The following is a 15,243-nucleotide window of genomic DNA, read 5'->3' as shown; positions in this document are numbered from 1 at the left end:
CCACCCACCAAGGTCAGGCAGGTCACCAGGGGAAGCAATGTCTTCCTCAGTGGACTCCAGGGTGGCCACCACAGGTGCCCATCCACCTCACAGGCGGCACGTTCAGGGGCTGATTTCCCATGCCTGGGCCATTGTTCTAGGCTCTAGCCCTTTTTGCCTCCCATCCTGTGCAGCCATGGACTGTGTGCTATCACAGATCCAGTCAAACAACCCTAACATATCCACATTAGCCCTGAGCTTCACTTCCTTCCAGGTAGTGTCCTCCAGGTCATTACTCAACAATCATTCCATAGGCATGGCAGGGATCACTGCAACTTTCGGAAGACCTGAACCCCCACCATCACTCAAAGGGGTGAAGGACCACACAATAGTGACTGTCTCTGTTATCAGCCATCACAACGTGGTGGAACGCATGGGGAATTACCTGCTCTGGATAAATCAACTGACTCCTAACCATTGCCATACTGGCCCCTGTATCCCTCAGAGCCTCAACCCCTTGCCCATTAATGGTGACACATTACCTATACTTTGTAGTATTTGAGGACACATGGATCTTTGGAACCATCTCACAGTGTAACCTCACCAACCCTCCCCCTTAACTGGAACAAACTCCTCCCCCAGCACTACACTAGCCACCCCTTGAAACCTTCCTCCAGTGGGAGATGGTGCTCTTTTTGTACACCCGAGATCCTTTTTGTAGTGTCCAGACTCGAAGCACCCATAGCACTTGATGGGCTTGGGCTGCTGCCGTTTGACACAGTAATTTTTCTTCTGATAGCCAGATTGGCAATGTAAATCAGACCCTTTCCCCTAAGAATTGTTTTGGAGGCCTGAAGAGAACTCCTTCTCTTTCTCTCCTCCCTCCTTTCTCTGGTGGAAACTCTGACCACCCTTTTGGGAGTCTCCCACAGATACCTTAGACACTCTGGTACTGACCCAGTGGTCTACCTCCTCGGCAAGCTTTCTGGAGTCAGGATGCTTGATATCAACTAGGTGTTGGTGCAGCTCTGGAAAGCAAGTATCAAAAATGTGCTCCTTGAAAAACAATTTGTACAACCTTTCATAATCATTAACTTAGCTGCCCATCACCCAGCCCTTCAGTGCCTTACCTGCATAGTCAAAGAAATCTAACCATGTTTGTGTAGAGAGTTTGTGACTGGCCCTGAACCATTGCCGGCACTTCTCAGGGGTCAGCCCAAACTTGCTGACTAAAATGGCAAGCATGGCAGTGTCGTTGGTCTGGTCTTCAACCTCCAATGTAAGGAATGTGTCTCTCTAACTAGTCCCCAATAACTCCTCTGGGACCCTGTGCACTTTCAAAGCCACTCCATAGGCTACCAACCATTTATCTATGACATCCCCACTCCATACTGGATGCCATATTTTTGAGGATATGAAATCTGCTCTCAGAGCTTAAATATCTAGCTCTCTGAGGCTAAGCTTTTTGGCCATCTTCTTTTTCTTCAAGGCCTTCATATTCTCTCCTAGAGCTTGCTATTTCTCTAATTTAGCCAGGGCCTAGCCCTTGTAAATCTTGACAAACTCTAGTTTCAATTTCCTCTCCTTCTTCCTGTCAACCAGTTCCTCTAAGGAAAGGTTCTTTGAGGGCATACTGCTGCCTGGTCTAGAGTGGACTTCAAATCCTGGGAGACAATTGCCCCCCTCTATAGGATATATGCCAAGACCCTCTGTTGGGTTCTGCTCTGATTCTTCTTCAGACTCAGATCCTTCCTTCTTATCCACTTCACTTTTGGGTGGGCTGCTACCCATGCTCTTAAGGTTTTTTGAAGCTCTGCCCTCTTGGCACTTCCTTTATGGAATACCCTTCTCTCCTGGAAGAACCCCTTGAGCTGGGCCACCCTGTATGCCTCCAGAAAGGCCATCTTGAATTCCTTATTGCAAGGTAGAACCACAGACACTGCAGAAACAAATGGGAATTGGGCAAAAACAAACAATTTCAGAACAGTAGAATTGAAAAGGGTTTGAATTGGTCTAAGTATAGGATTGCAGTGAACAATGAGTTACTATATGGTATTGTACAAACACAAGTCCTATCCTCACCACTAGTCACCAATGTTAGTAATGGGATTCCTGGTTGGCTGAGCTATGCACCCAGGCCAGGCAGAAACCACCACTCTAGTCACAGTAAGCTAGATACACATTAAAAGATAACCTGTGCCAAGCTATCCTTTGTAGCTTAGCACAGAGCAGTCAGGCCTATCTAAAGAGGCAATGTGTAAATTATTAGTGCAACACACACACAAACACACACACGCACAAACAGAGTAACACAGTGAATACACCACAAAAAGACTCCACACAGGTTTAGAAAAATAGATTATATTAGTAACAAAACAAGACCAAAATGACAACAATCCAATATATAGAAGTAAGATATTGAATTTTCAAGCAATAAATGCAGTAAAGTGCATCGAAGCAAGTAGCCCTGAAAAGGTTACTTTGGATCGCTCTGGACTGGGGCAAAGTCAAAGTTTGTGCCAACCGCGATCAAGTGCTTTCCGGCTATAGGAAGCACGCAGGCCCCAGTGAACAAAGTACCTTTCCTGGTCGCTAAAAGTGAAAAGGATCGTTGTTGAGGCCAGGTGCAGCATGCATCGATCTTCTCCACGCAGTGAAAGTGATGCATCAGTTCCGAAGATGGGTGCCAGAGTCAAGAGGCATCAGATTCTGCCACGCAGTTGATGCAATCTCACCAAGCTGCAGCAAAACGCAGTTCGATGTGTCAATCTCGGGAGGCAATGTGCTGGTTCCAAGACAATGCAGCAATTTTTACTCTTGCAACCAGTTCGATCCGCCAGTTTGGCTATGCAGAAAGGAGATGCATCGAAATCCATGTTGCAAGTATCTGGTTTACTTCCAGTGAGCCAGGCACAGGAGCAGGAATAGAGACTTTGATATCCCTGAGTCTCAAGGAAAAGGTGGCAAGCCAACAAGCCCGTGGAGATCGCTTGGAATGAAGGCAGAGTCCAGCTCTCCTTCAGCAGAGTCAAAGAGCAGCACGCAGCAGGGCAAACAACAGAAAAGCAGGCCTTCCGGATCAGCAGCCCAGTTGAGTCCTTTAGGTGGCACAGCAGTATTTCTAGCAGAGATTCCGTCATAAGTCCAGTAGTGTCTGTTTCAGGGGGTTAGAGAGTCATTACTTATACCCAAAAGTGCCTTTGATATGGGGGTGACTTCAAAGGAGCTCTCTGAAGTGCATAAGTATCCTTTTCAAACCAGTCCTGTCTGCCAGGCTATCTGTGGGGAGTAATCAGTCCTTTGTGTAGGGACAGGACACAACCTATACAAGTAGCCCCTCCCCTATATCCTACACAGGCAAGGCCATCACAATGCAGATGTTTGTAAATGGGTACTCAGACACACCTATCCTTCCTGTGTTGTGGCTGTCCAGAGGGAATGCACAAAGTGTAGATGTTACCTACCACAGATGTGTATTGGAGAGAGGCTGTTAGGCACACACAGCAGTAAGTGCAGAGAAATGTAAACTTTAGAAAAGTGATATTCCTAAAACAGTAATGTTAAATCCAACGTTGCCAATAAGGAGGCTTTATCATTACCATTGGAAAGACATGAACATGAAAAAGCTACTTCTCTCTGATGAGGAATCACAACTTAAAAGCATATGACAAAATTCTGAATGCTAGACTACAAGTGGTGTAGGCCTCACAGCAGTGATAAAATACTTTGTGGGTTTGTCAATACCAGGACATGTAAAGGTTAAACTCATATGTCCTACCTTTTACTTACAAAGCACTCTGTCCTTCAGGTTACGTAGGGTCTACTTTAGGGGTTACTTATATGTAATAAAAGGGGGGAGTTTAAGGCTTGGCAAGTAGTTTTAAATGACAGGTTGAAGTGGCAGAAAACTGCACACAAAGCACTGCAGTGGCAGGATGAGCAGGCTCTTAAGGCTATTTATGTGAATGGCACAATTAGTGCTGCAGGCCCACTAGTAGTATTTAAAGTATAGGGCCAGGGTATATGGTATACCACTTTACAAGGGACTTACCAGTACATTGGACATGCCAATCAGGTTTACCCCAATGTCATCATGTTTAGGAGGGAAGCACATGCACTTTAGCATTGGTTAGCAATGGTAAAGTGCTCAGAGTCCAAACACCCGTAGAAAGAATCAGCAAACACAGGAGGTAAAGGCAAAAAGGTCTGGGGGAAGACCACCCTAAGGATCACCTATCCCTAAAATAATGTTAAATACTAATTTGTCTTAGGCACATACTGTGATAGGGGACAACTATCCCTATCATTTGTTTTTACCAAAAATATACACAGATAATGGAGCAAAATGATAAAATACTCAGAGTTATCTCCTCAGAGAGCATAAGGTTTCCCCTTAGGATAGTGCTGATATTTATTAATCTTAAATGGTATTAAACAAAGGAGGAAATAAACTCATGCTCAGCATACGTTTCCCATAGTTACTTTGCCAAGTTTAATTTGCTAGTTGCAGGATTATTCCAATTTAATTATAACCTGCTTCTATTCTCCTAAAAGGTTTGGAAATAGGACTATCAAGTAACTTGTTAAGTGATCTCTCTAGGCTGGTCTCCGGTTTGGAGTCTCACAACATTCACCTAAAAAATGTTTCATACTTGTATTATTTTAGTAATTGGACCATTCAATTGTGAAGATAAAGCGTTTCCCACTTGCGCTTTGTTCCTTCTCTTCTTGTGTTAGCTGCTCCTTGGATTGGTGATACTTTTCAACATACAACAATTAAGCCTCTATGAATCATGACTGAGTTGTGATTGACTGCAGTGAGTCACATTTGGAATGCCCACTATGGGCTATAATTCTGAACATTGCTGTATAGTACACCATTAAAAGTTACTGTTGATTAATGACAAACTTAAAAATCACATTTAAACTAAGAAGATTATCTGGGTCGTTGTAGAAGTATGATGAGGGAAAAGAAAAAAATACTATAATATGACTTTAAAACAATCTTCCATTTATTGTTCTTTTCACTTTAAACACATGATACTGTCATGATGGTGAATACCGTGAGCAAGGTCTAGCCAGAAACCCAAATGTGATGCAAAGCATCTATTATGTTTGAAATATACTACATGTATGATCGCCAGTGGTGTAACAAAACTTGAGCTGGCCCGCCGGCAGAGTACGTGGAGAGGCCCCCTCCGAACTCAATCTGGAGCTCCCCAGCGGAATGAAGGTGCTAAGGGGGCCCCCTGGAGGTTTGGGGGCCTCCTGCAACATGGGGACTGCGGGGCCCTGTGTTACGTCCCTGATGATCGCACAAACTCATGGCTTCTCTGGTTTGATGATTTTTTAGGATCTATGACAGAATATCGACAGACAGAATATCTACATACAAAAATATTGACACAAAAATATCGACATCAAAAATATCGGAGTTATATCTTCATAAAGGTAAGTACAAAAATATCGAAAAATTAATATCGTAGTACAAAAATATAGAAATTAAAAATATCGTTTTTGTAAATGTATTATTGATAATGTAAAAATAATTTAAAAATACATATAATTTTACAAATATTAAATAAAAACATTAAAACATATTTAAAAAACTTATAACTAATACATATACATTTAAAATAAATTAAAAACTCTACATATAAATTAATATATATACTTACTCCACATATTGCAACAGTAGGGAAAGCGTTGGATAGCGTAGGGGTAAAAATTACTATTCCCACTCCAGAGGGTGCAACAGTAGGGAAAGCGTTGGATAGCGTAGGGGTTTAAATTACTATTCCCACTCCAGAGGGTGCAACAGTAGGGAAAGCGTTGGATAGCGTAGGAGTAAAAATTACTATTCCCACTCCAGAGGGTGCAACAGTAGGGAAAGCGTTGGATAGCGTAGGGGTAAACATTACTATTCCCACTCCAGAGGGTGCAACAGTAGGGAAAGCGTTGGATAGCGTAGGGGTAAAAATTAATTTTCCCACTCCAGAGGGTGCAACAGTAGGGAAAGCGTTGGGTAGCGTAGGGGTAAAAATTACTATTCCCACTCCAGAGGGTGCAACAGTAGGGAAAACGTTGGATAGCGTAGGGGTAAAAATTACTATTCCCTCTCCAGAGGGTGCAACAGTAGGGAAACCGTTGGATAGCATAGGGGTAAAAATTACTATTCCCACTCCAGAGAGTGCAACAGTAGGGAAAACGTTGGATTGCGTAGGGGTAAATATTACTATTCCCACTCCAGAGGGTGCATTAGTAGGGAAAGCATTGGATAGCGTAGGGGTAAAAATGACTATTCCCACTCCAGAGGGTGCAACAGTAGTGAAAGTGTTGGATAGCATAGGGGTAAAAATTACTATTCCCACTCCAGAGGGTGCAACAGTAGGGAAAGCGTTGGATAGCGTAGGGGTAAAAATTACTATTCCCACTCCAAAGGGTGCAACAGTAGGGAAAGCATTGGATAGCGTAGGGGTAAAAAATACTATTCCCACTCCAGAGAGTGCAACAGTAGGGAAAGCGTTGGATAGCGTAGGGGTTTAAATTACTATTCCCACTCCAGAGGGTGCAACAGTAAGGAAATCGTTGGATAGCGTAGGGGTAAAAATTACTATTCCCACTCCAGAGGGTGCAACAGTAGGGAAAGTGTTGGATAGCGTAGGGGTAAAAATTACTATTCCCACTCCAAAGGGTGCAACAGTAGGGAAAGCGTTGGATAGCGTAGGGGTTAAAAGTACTATTCCAACTCCAAAGGGTGCAACAGTAGGGAAAGCGTTGGATAGCGTAGGGGTAAAAATTACTATTCCCACTCCAGAGAGTGCAACAGTAGGGAAAGCGTTGGATAGCTTAGGGGTTTAAATTACTATTCCCACTCCAGAGGGTGCAACAGTAGGGAAAGCGTTGGATAGCGTAGGGGTTTAAATTACTATTCCCACTCCAGAGAGTGCAACAGTAGGGAAAGCGTTGGATAGCGTAGGGGTTTAAATTACTGTTCCCACTCCAGAGGGTGCAACAGTAGAGGAAGCGTTGGATAGCGTAGGGGTTTAAATTACTATTCCCACTCCAGAGGGTGCAACAGTAGGGAAAGCATTGGATAGCATGGGGGTAAAAATTACTTCCCACACTACTCCCCCTTTAACACACAACACACTACACATACAAAAAACACAATTAATATAAATTTCAATTAATCAATTAATAACAATTAATATTATTAAATTGATGTAATTATAAATGAACTAATTAACACATATTAATTACTAATTAATTAACAATAAATAAATACAATCTCTTTAATTAATTACATTTAATTATATCACACCCTATTCCCCTATAAACACACAACCCACTACACAGAAATAAATCACATCATTTAATCACTTAATAATTATTAATTACCAATTAATTATTAAACAATAACAACAAATTAAATATATTAGCACATTAACTCTAATTTAATTAAATAATTAATATTATTTAATTACCAATTAATTGTTAATTAACAATAACAAAACAATATATATTAGCACATTAACTCTAATTTAATTTGCTAATTATTATTTAATTACCAATTAATTATTAATTAACAAGAACACAAAATTAAATATATTAGCACATTAACTCTAATTAATGTAATTAACTAATTAATATTACTTAATTACCAATTAATTATTAATTAAAAATATTTACAAAAAATAAATTAATTCATTATTATTAAATTACGTCAGACCCTATTCCCCTATAAACCCACAACCCTCTCTGATACTAAAACGCAAAATGTAAACAAAATGACTAATTTTCAAACATACATTACAAAACATATTTAACAAACATCAAAACAACATAATAAAATACATAACACTAAACAAAATTTCGATATTAGTAAATTTCGATATAAGTAACATACATACCGTAAAAAACGATATTCTGTCTGTCGATATTTTGCACATCGATATTCTTTACCATCGAAATTAAAACATCGATATTATTGTATATCGATATTTTAATTTCGATATTTTGTCTCACTACCGATTTTGTATTGGTCAGATATTAATGGGGAGTCCTAAAATGGTTAAGATATCACAAACTGTTATAGGAGACTAACCCCTTCATGGTCCACCCAAGCATTTCGTTAAATGCAAATTTCTTGAAAACTGATAAACGGATTTACACTACTTAGAAAGCATGTTGTTTTTATTTCGAGTAACAGCATTCTGCTAAATTAAGTGCAATTCCATTCAGCGTTCTTTTCAATATTGGAGAGCAGAGTTTACTATGGGAATTTACATGGGAAATCAATGTTTTAGGACCCACTTTTTCCTGGCCCTCACTTGACGGATTAGCACAAAACCTTAAAGTACGGAGCTGGAGCAAGTAAAATTAATTTTTGGAAAGTTACATGCAGATTTGCCAAAAGGTGCCAAAGTTATTGAAATTTTAAAATTAGGGAACCGTTAAGCAATTGAGATAATGGGTAGGGTGAGTGAACAGATGAGTAAAGGAAATACTGTACTCATGCAGACGTCTATCATTACAACTACTTTTAGCCCTTTTCAAAAATACATTATTCCACAAATTATTTTTTTTTTAAATTGCCTCCCCTCACGTCTTAAACCCCCTGATTTCACACCTGCATTAACATTTCAGTGCTTCTTTGGTTCAGCCTACTTCTCAGGGAAGTCTTGAAATTCAAAAGCTTCTATTGCAAAAAATGGCCTTCAGGAATGGCATTCAGGAGTGCCTAATTTTTGTCATGAAAAGAAAATGTTAACACTCTAGTTGTACATTAGAACACTGTGGCACAGCTGAAGTTGAGCACTAGTGCCAAATGATAGAGAGCTGCAGGTGTCGAAAGTACCTACACATCTTTCTGCATTTCAGAATGATTTACTGACATTGATGAGGAAGAACGATTGAAAACTCATGGAAAATGTTTCCTTATTCTAGCTTTTTACTATAGTTTCATGACAAAATGGGTATCCTCGTTTCATTAATTTCAAAAAGAAATGCTTTCAATTTCACAGCTTTGGTTTCATTAAGATGGTGTTCGGGTGTGCCACCGATTTTTTATGAACTCAAAATCTTGTCACTCTAGTTGTGCATTAGAAAACTGCAGAGCGGCTAAAGTAGGAAATTGGGAAATCATCCGGCAAGCTGCTGCTGCTGTTTGAAGTACATGTTTTACTCAGATTATCAGACTTTATTTTCACATGGTTGAGGAATATATTGTGAATATTTTGAAAATGTGCACTCATTTTAGCTTCTGAGGCACCTTCGATAACCTCTAGGAGAAATTCATGAAGTAAAACATTTTGCTCTCAAACAAGGTTCATCAAATCCCAGAAGATTTTTTCACAGGGTAAAATCATCTCAGACCTAACCAAAATTCCTGAAATGAGTGTAAAAACACCAATACATTTGAGAATAAAATTGATTATAAAGCTTTATATGTAGTTCTTTGTGTAACCCTCAAACCTGGCATTCACTACAATGCATTTCAATGAGGATCATGTCCCTGAGTTCTGTAATGGCTGCCCTAACATGTTGTCCATATTGTGGCCAGCAAAGCAACAGTGAGGTCCATTTAGGGCGCTACATGCCCCTGGTGCTCAGAATGTGCTCACAATCCCCCTTGTTTTTTTAAAATTCATTTTCTCGATAGAGGAACAATGTCCCTGAGTCCTGTAATAGGCTGCCACAGAGTGATCATGTTGTGGCCAGCCAATCAGGCTTGACTAGTCCCTTTTACATTGCTTATTCAGAGAATATCAGGACATCAACTGTCCAGATATGGCTAACTTTTTAACCCCTTCAAGCTCAAACCTGGGCCCTCTATAAACACATTTGTTTTACAAATACATAAAAATTATTTACATAAAATCACAAAAAGCACTGCTCTGAGTACATTTCTAACTTATTTTCTGAATTTGATGGAGTTCTATTTAGTTGTTGTCATTGTTTCTGTATCGGAGAGCAAAGTTCTTTTGAGAATTTACATAAGGAAACTGCCCCTTTGCCTCCACTTTTTCTTGGTCACCAATGGATGGATTGGATCAGTGTGAACATTTCTACCAAAATTAATAGAGAAACAAAAAAACGCTCTTGCTATAGATAGTCTGTCCTATAAATAGGTGCACAGTAGCGACCGCTATTTTGTAATATACGTAATTTTGTAAAATGTATATGTAAGTGTGTGTGCGTGGGTGTGTGTGTGTGTGTGTGTGTGTGTGTAAGAAATTGGTTTATTGGTTGGGCGGAATGACGCCTTACTCAAGCAGCAACCACCATCTTTAATAGGGTGAGTCACAAGCAAACCCTAAATTAACCTGTGGTCAACTCTTTGGTGACTAGACACAAATAGTGAACACACAACACAAGAAAAATTCCACGAGTGGTCGATGCTGTAGTGCAAAGGGTAAGGTTGACAGAACTTTGCATTGGCGGGCAGTGCAAGCAAAGTGTTTGGCATCAAAGGGCACATTTTCAGTTGTGAATAGCAAAACAACTTCAATTGAGCGCCACTGAGGCCACACCAAGGGCCCAGGGCCTGATGGGCACCAGTTGGGGCCAGTGGCTTACTCCAGCTGGAGCTGGGTGTTGGTTCAGGTGGTTGAGAGCCTGTTATGTCACTGTGGCACTGAACAGAAGACCAGCAGACTCGCCCTTGGTGTGACTCTGGGAGTCCTTGGTTCAGATGCAGGTCCAATTCTTCTGACTCAGGCAGAAGGGGAGCCAGGCAGCAATCCAGCAACATGGCAGTCCATTCAGCAGCCCAGCAGTCCTTTTTGCTGGCAGATTCTCCAAAGGTTCAGAAGTGTAATTAAGAGTTCATATCTGAGGTCAAACATTTATACCTGGTGCTTCCTTGGATGTGGAAGAATCTTCAAGATGTTTTCCTCTGAAGTACATAGATATTCTGCCTCCCCTGCCTGGCTCCATACTAACAACAGGGAGTAGGCATCCTTTTGTGTGAAGGCAAGACACAGCCGATTCAAGTGAAAGTGGGGCTGCTCCCAGCTCTGCCCTCTCATCCTGCCAGTGATGGCCAATCCAGGCACAACTAAGCACTTTATTGTGTGTGTGTGGCTGTTTAGGAGGTATACACAAAGCCCAACTGTCAGCTAAACCCAGTAATGTGGCCCAGTCACTAAGGGGCTAAGGCAGGAAAACCAATTTCTAAAAGTGGCATTTTCAAAATTGTAATTTAAAATCTGACGTTACCATAAGAGAGGATTTTTCATTACAATTCCAAAGACACAATACCTGAACTGGTTTCCTGTTTCCATTTGGAAGTTACAGCCTATTAAATGTAATATGTTATCTTCAATGTTATCCAATCAGAGAGGTAGGTCTTGTAGTATTGAATTTAAGCATTTTTACTACCAGGACATGTAAAACTAAAAAATATGTGACCAACTTAATAAACACACTGCACCCTGCCCTCTGGGCTGTTGAATGCAATTCCCTATGGGTGACCCTAGGGGTGACTTTATAGATATTAAAAAAGAAGGTTTGGGCATGGATAAGGCTTCATTTGTCAAGTCAAAATGGCAGTTTTAAAACTGCACATCAGGCTGCAATGCAAGACCTGAGACATGTTTAAAGGGCTACTAAAGTGTGTGGACAATCAGTGCTGCAGGCCCACTAGTAGTTTTAGGCCCTGGGCACAGGTAGTACCACTTTGCTAAAGATATACAAGTAAATTTAATATGGCAATTGGGTATAATCTAACCTTCCATGGTTATTAGGAGTGAGCACTACCATTTTAGCACTGGTTAGCAGTGGCAACGTGTCCTAAAGCAATCAAAAATTAAGTCAGCAAAAACAGGAGGCTGGAAGGTAAAAACTTGGGGGGGAAAAACTACACCAAGCATGCCAAGTCTAACAATATATACATATATATATACTATGAATCTCACCATAGAAAGTAATCTTGATAGTATCATTACAACATAGATACATTATTGCATTTTCACCAATAGAAGAGTAGAGCGTAGAAGAGCACGGGAATTATTTGTGAATTTTCTTTCTATAAATTCTTTATGTGTGCTACTTATTTTCCCTGTACCCAAAAATCCTAGCACATTTACACATTCAATTAAGAGAAATCGTTTGATTGGTTTATGGCCAGTATTTTAACACAGTTAACCCCAAGAAGCTTCACATCAATGAATGCCTTTAAACACAATTGGCTGTGAGCAGTGTTTAAACCTCACACATCTCTTGCAATGCTGCAACACTTTAATAGAGGCTGAATTCAAATTACCCTTAGTGTCAAATCAATATGCAGCCTTGGCTGTTAAATCCTCACTTGAGTGCGTTTTGGGATTTTTAAGGCTGTTTATCATTTAAAGTAATCCAGAGGTAACATAAAGGCTTTAACAACACTGCAATCTTCTTGATTGGAGCACACTTTTGCTTTGACCCTATCTTAGAAAATCCACCATTTCCCCCAAAGAACAGAGAAAGCTCAATCTTTTCAATAGCAATGGCTGTGCTATAGCGGCATGTCAATTAACTTTGTAGCTGCTTAAAATAAATGCACTCCACTAGTCAAGGTATTAATATTCCTGGCCGACACTGCTTTTAAATTCTCATAGAATGTTTTGTGTTTTTTCCAGGTCTACTGAACATCGATAAAAGTAGCAGTAAAATTAACAGAATATATTTGGATTTCATTTTGCAAACAACAGTAGATACGTTCAACGCTGTTTTAACGTCCTGTGTGTCTCGGGCCTGATTAACAAAATTACTTAGGAGCACAAACAACAGTTGTATAGGTGTTTTCCACTTTTGAGAAGCTTTGATAAATAAATGTCTCTTCAGCTGTTTGTGTAGCGCTCTCTGTGATACGTAATACTGACACAGAGTTGGTGCAGACATAATGGAAGTTGCACAGTCATATCTCCATGCAAATGAGTGATTTGTTTTGTCCATGCACGTTCACTATTATTTAAGCGTCTTAAAAAAGGAAAAAAACCTGTGGATATATACTAATCCGGTGACTCCCAGGAGATGGAGGAAGATAGGTGTGTATACTTTACACGTTGGCTGCGACTTCTGGAACAGCAGGGTCTCTGCACAGCTAACGAGTCTGGGAGCTTGAGAAGGAATTAACTGAAGCAAAACGGTAGTACTGAGAGGTCGTGGCTATATGGCCAGCGCTACTGGCTTTAGAACTAGAGATTCTAGTCTCGGCGTCGCCTCAATATCCTGTGATTTTGGACAAATCACTTACTACTCCCCTGTGCTGGACTTGGCCCTTCTGGCAGGTTCAGCCCTGAACTTTTTGCCTTTTAATGTTACATCATTATAATAATTTCTGGTCTTTGCGCACTTTAGCACTGTGGCGCAGTGTAAAGTGTGGGCGCTCTCTGAGTGCTTGTGTGAGATTGGCCTGTCCTCCCATACGAATGCATGGAGAATGGGTGTGTCCATGGTAATTCCTGATGCGTGGGTAGTGCAAGTTTGAGTTTGGTATGTGCGAACTCGTGAGATTGAATGCTGCGCGAAGATGTGTGCGGCATTCATGTGTCTCGTGTGGAAGTGCCACTTCTAGAAGTTGGCCTGTCTGTGTAGTGACTGTCTGGCTAGTGATTGGCTGGAGCTGGCTGGTGTGCCTGGCTCCAGAAGTCAGGATGGGTCTGCTCCAGTGGAGAATGGGGCGATCTGCATGCTGATAGCAGGGAGGGGCTGCACCCGGGACCTGAATAGGGCTGGGCTTTCCCGCCACAATGCTGGCTCCGCCCCCTGTGGTGCGACTGATGTCCCTAACCTGTCCTGTGAATGGGAAGAGGGGCTGAGCAAAACAAAGTGCTCCAGAACCAGCTGTGTCTGGTTTTCCCCCACCCTGCACCCTAGAGACAAAGGGATTTTGTGTATAAAATGAGGCTGTGACCTCATGTTCAATGTTCTTGTTTCCTGACTTGAATCTACCAGGGGCGTGCTGCTGCTGGGGCCCAGGGGAAGGCTTGCCTCCCTGGGCCCTGCCCAGCCCCTGGATACCCTGGTTGCCCTGGATGACTGGGGGACTTTTTCCTGGCCCTGAAAGCCTTGTCCTGAGTTGCCCTGCTGGTTGCTGAGATCCTTTTATTTATGGAGGAGTCCTTCTTTGGGGGTTCGTGATTACCATGCCCCCAGCGCCTGGTGGGCGCTTTTCTTTTCAGTTATGGGCAGAGCGCTGTCGTGTTCCCTTGGGGGGGAAGTGCTCCTGCCCTTTGTGGCCCTCATGGCTGCATTTGCTCATAGCAGCGCAAGTGCCCACCCCGCTCATTTTCGATGTTTTCAAGCAGGAGCCTACCCTGCATTTATGCCAGTAGATTGTGTTTAAATCAAAGCGGGTGCCCACCCCGCATTTCACCACCGCGGCCGGAGCCGCATTCTAATACTTATGCCGAGTTGCTTCCGGGCCGCTGACTAGTGCGACCCGGAAGCTGTCTGCCTGGTTGGGGGGCGTGCTGGCACCCGACTGGAAGAGAAGCCAGTGAGCTGAGGAGAGCCCCGGGGCCAACAGCAGGAGGCCGCGCAAGTATTGCGGGGATCCCATGACCAAGAGGGAGCCCCGGTAAAGGAGCTGGCAAGCGCAGCAGGGTGATCTCTGCAGACGGGGTGCGAGGCACATTGCCGGTGCCAGCCCCCGTCGTGTCTGACAAGGAGAGCGCCGAGAGGAGAGCGCCGCGCTCAGCCCCAGGAAGAACCGGTGAGTGGGGCTTCCCAGTATTGGTGCCTTTGAGGCACCGTGTGGATTGGGTATTTCGAGCGGCCCCGTCGTGCATCGGGCCGCTCCAGCAGTGTTCCCCCTAACCTTTCCCAGAGCCATTGCGCTCCAACAATGGGGGCATCTATTTCCTTAAGGAGCCAGAGTGCTCCAATGTACCCCAGTATCCCTTGAGCCTAGATGGCTCCAACCTGGGGCACATTTGTTTTACGAACCGAGAGGGCTCCCCAAAGGCACATATTTTGAGTCAGAGCCTAGAGGGCCCCCAAAATGGGCAGTACTGTTCTAAAGCCTAGAGGGCTCCCACGTTCTGCGCATTCTTGTTCTAGAGCCTAGAGGGCTCCCACCCTTTGCACAGTTTCATTCCAGAGGGCTAGTGAGAGCCCCTGTCGCAATGTGCTTCCCAGCTGCCCAGCAAGTAGTGGACAGCTGCACAGTTTAGGTTTTCCTTCTAGGGACATGTACTTTGGACTCAGGAGTGAGTCGCACTCCTTCATCCCTACTTTGGCGTTCTCCAGCTGCGCAGCACTTAGTGCCAGCAGCAG

The sequence above is a fragment of the Lissotriton helveticus genome, chromosome 2_1, assembly GCF_964261635.1.
Source record: "Lissotriton helveticus chromosome 2_1, aLisHel1.1, whole genome shotgun sequence".
Classification (NCBI taxonomy): Eukaryota; Metazoa; Chordata; class Amphibia; order Caudata; family Salamandridae; genus Lissotriton; species Lissotriton helveticus.
This window is presented reverse-complemented; position numbering follows the sequence as displayed.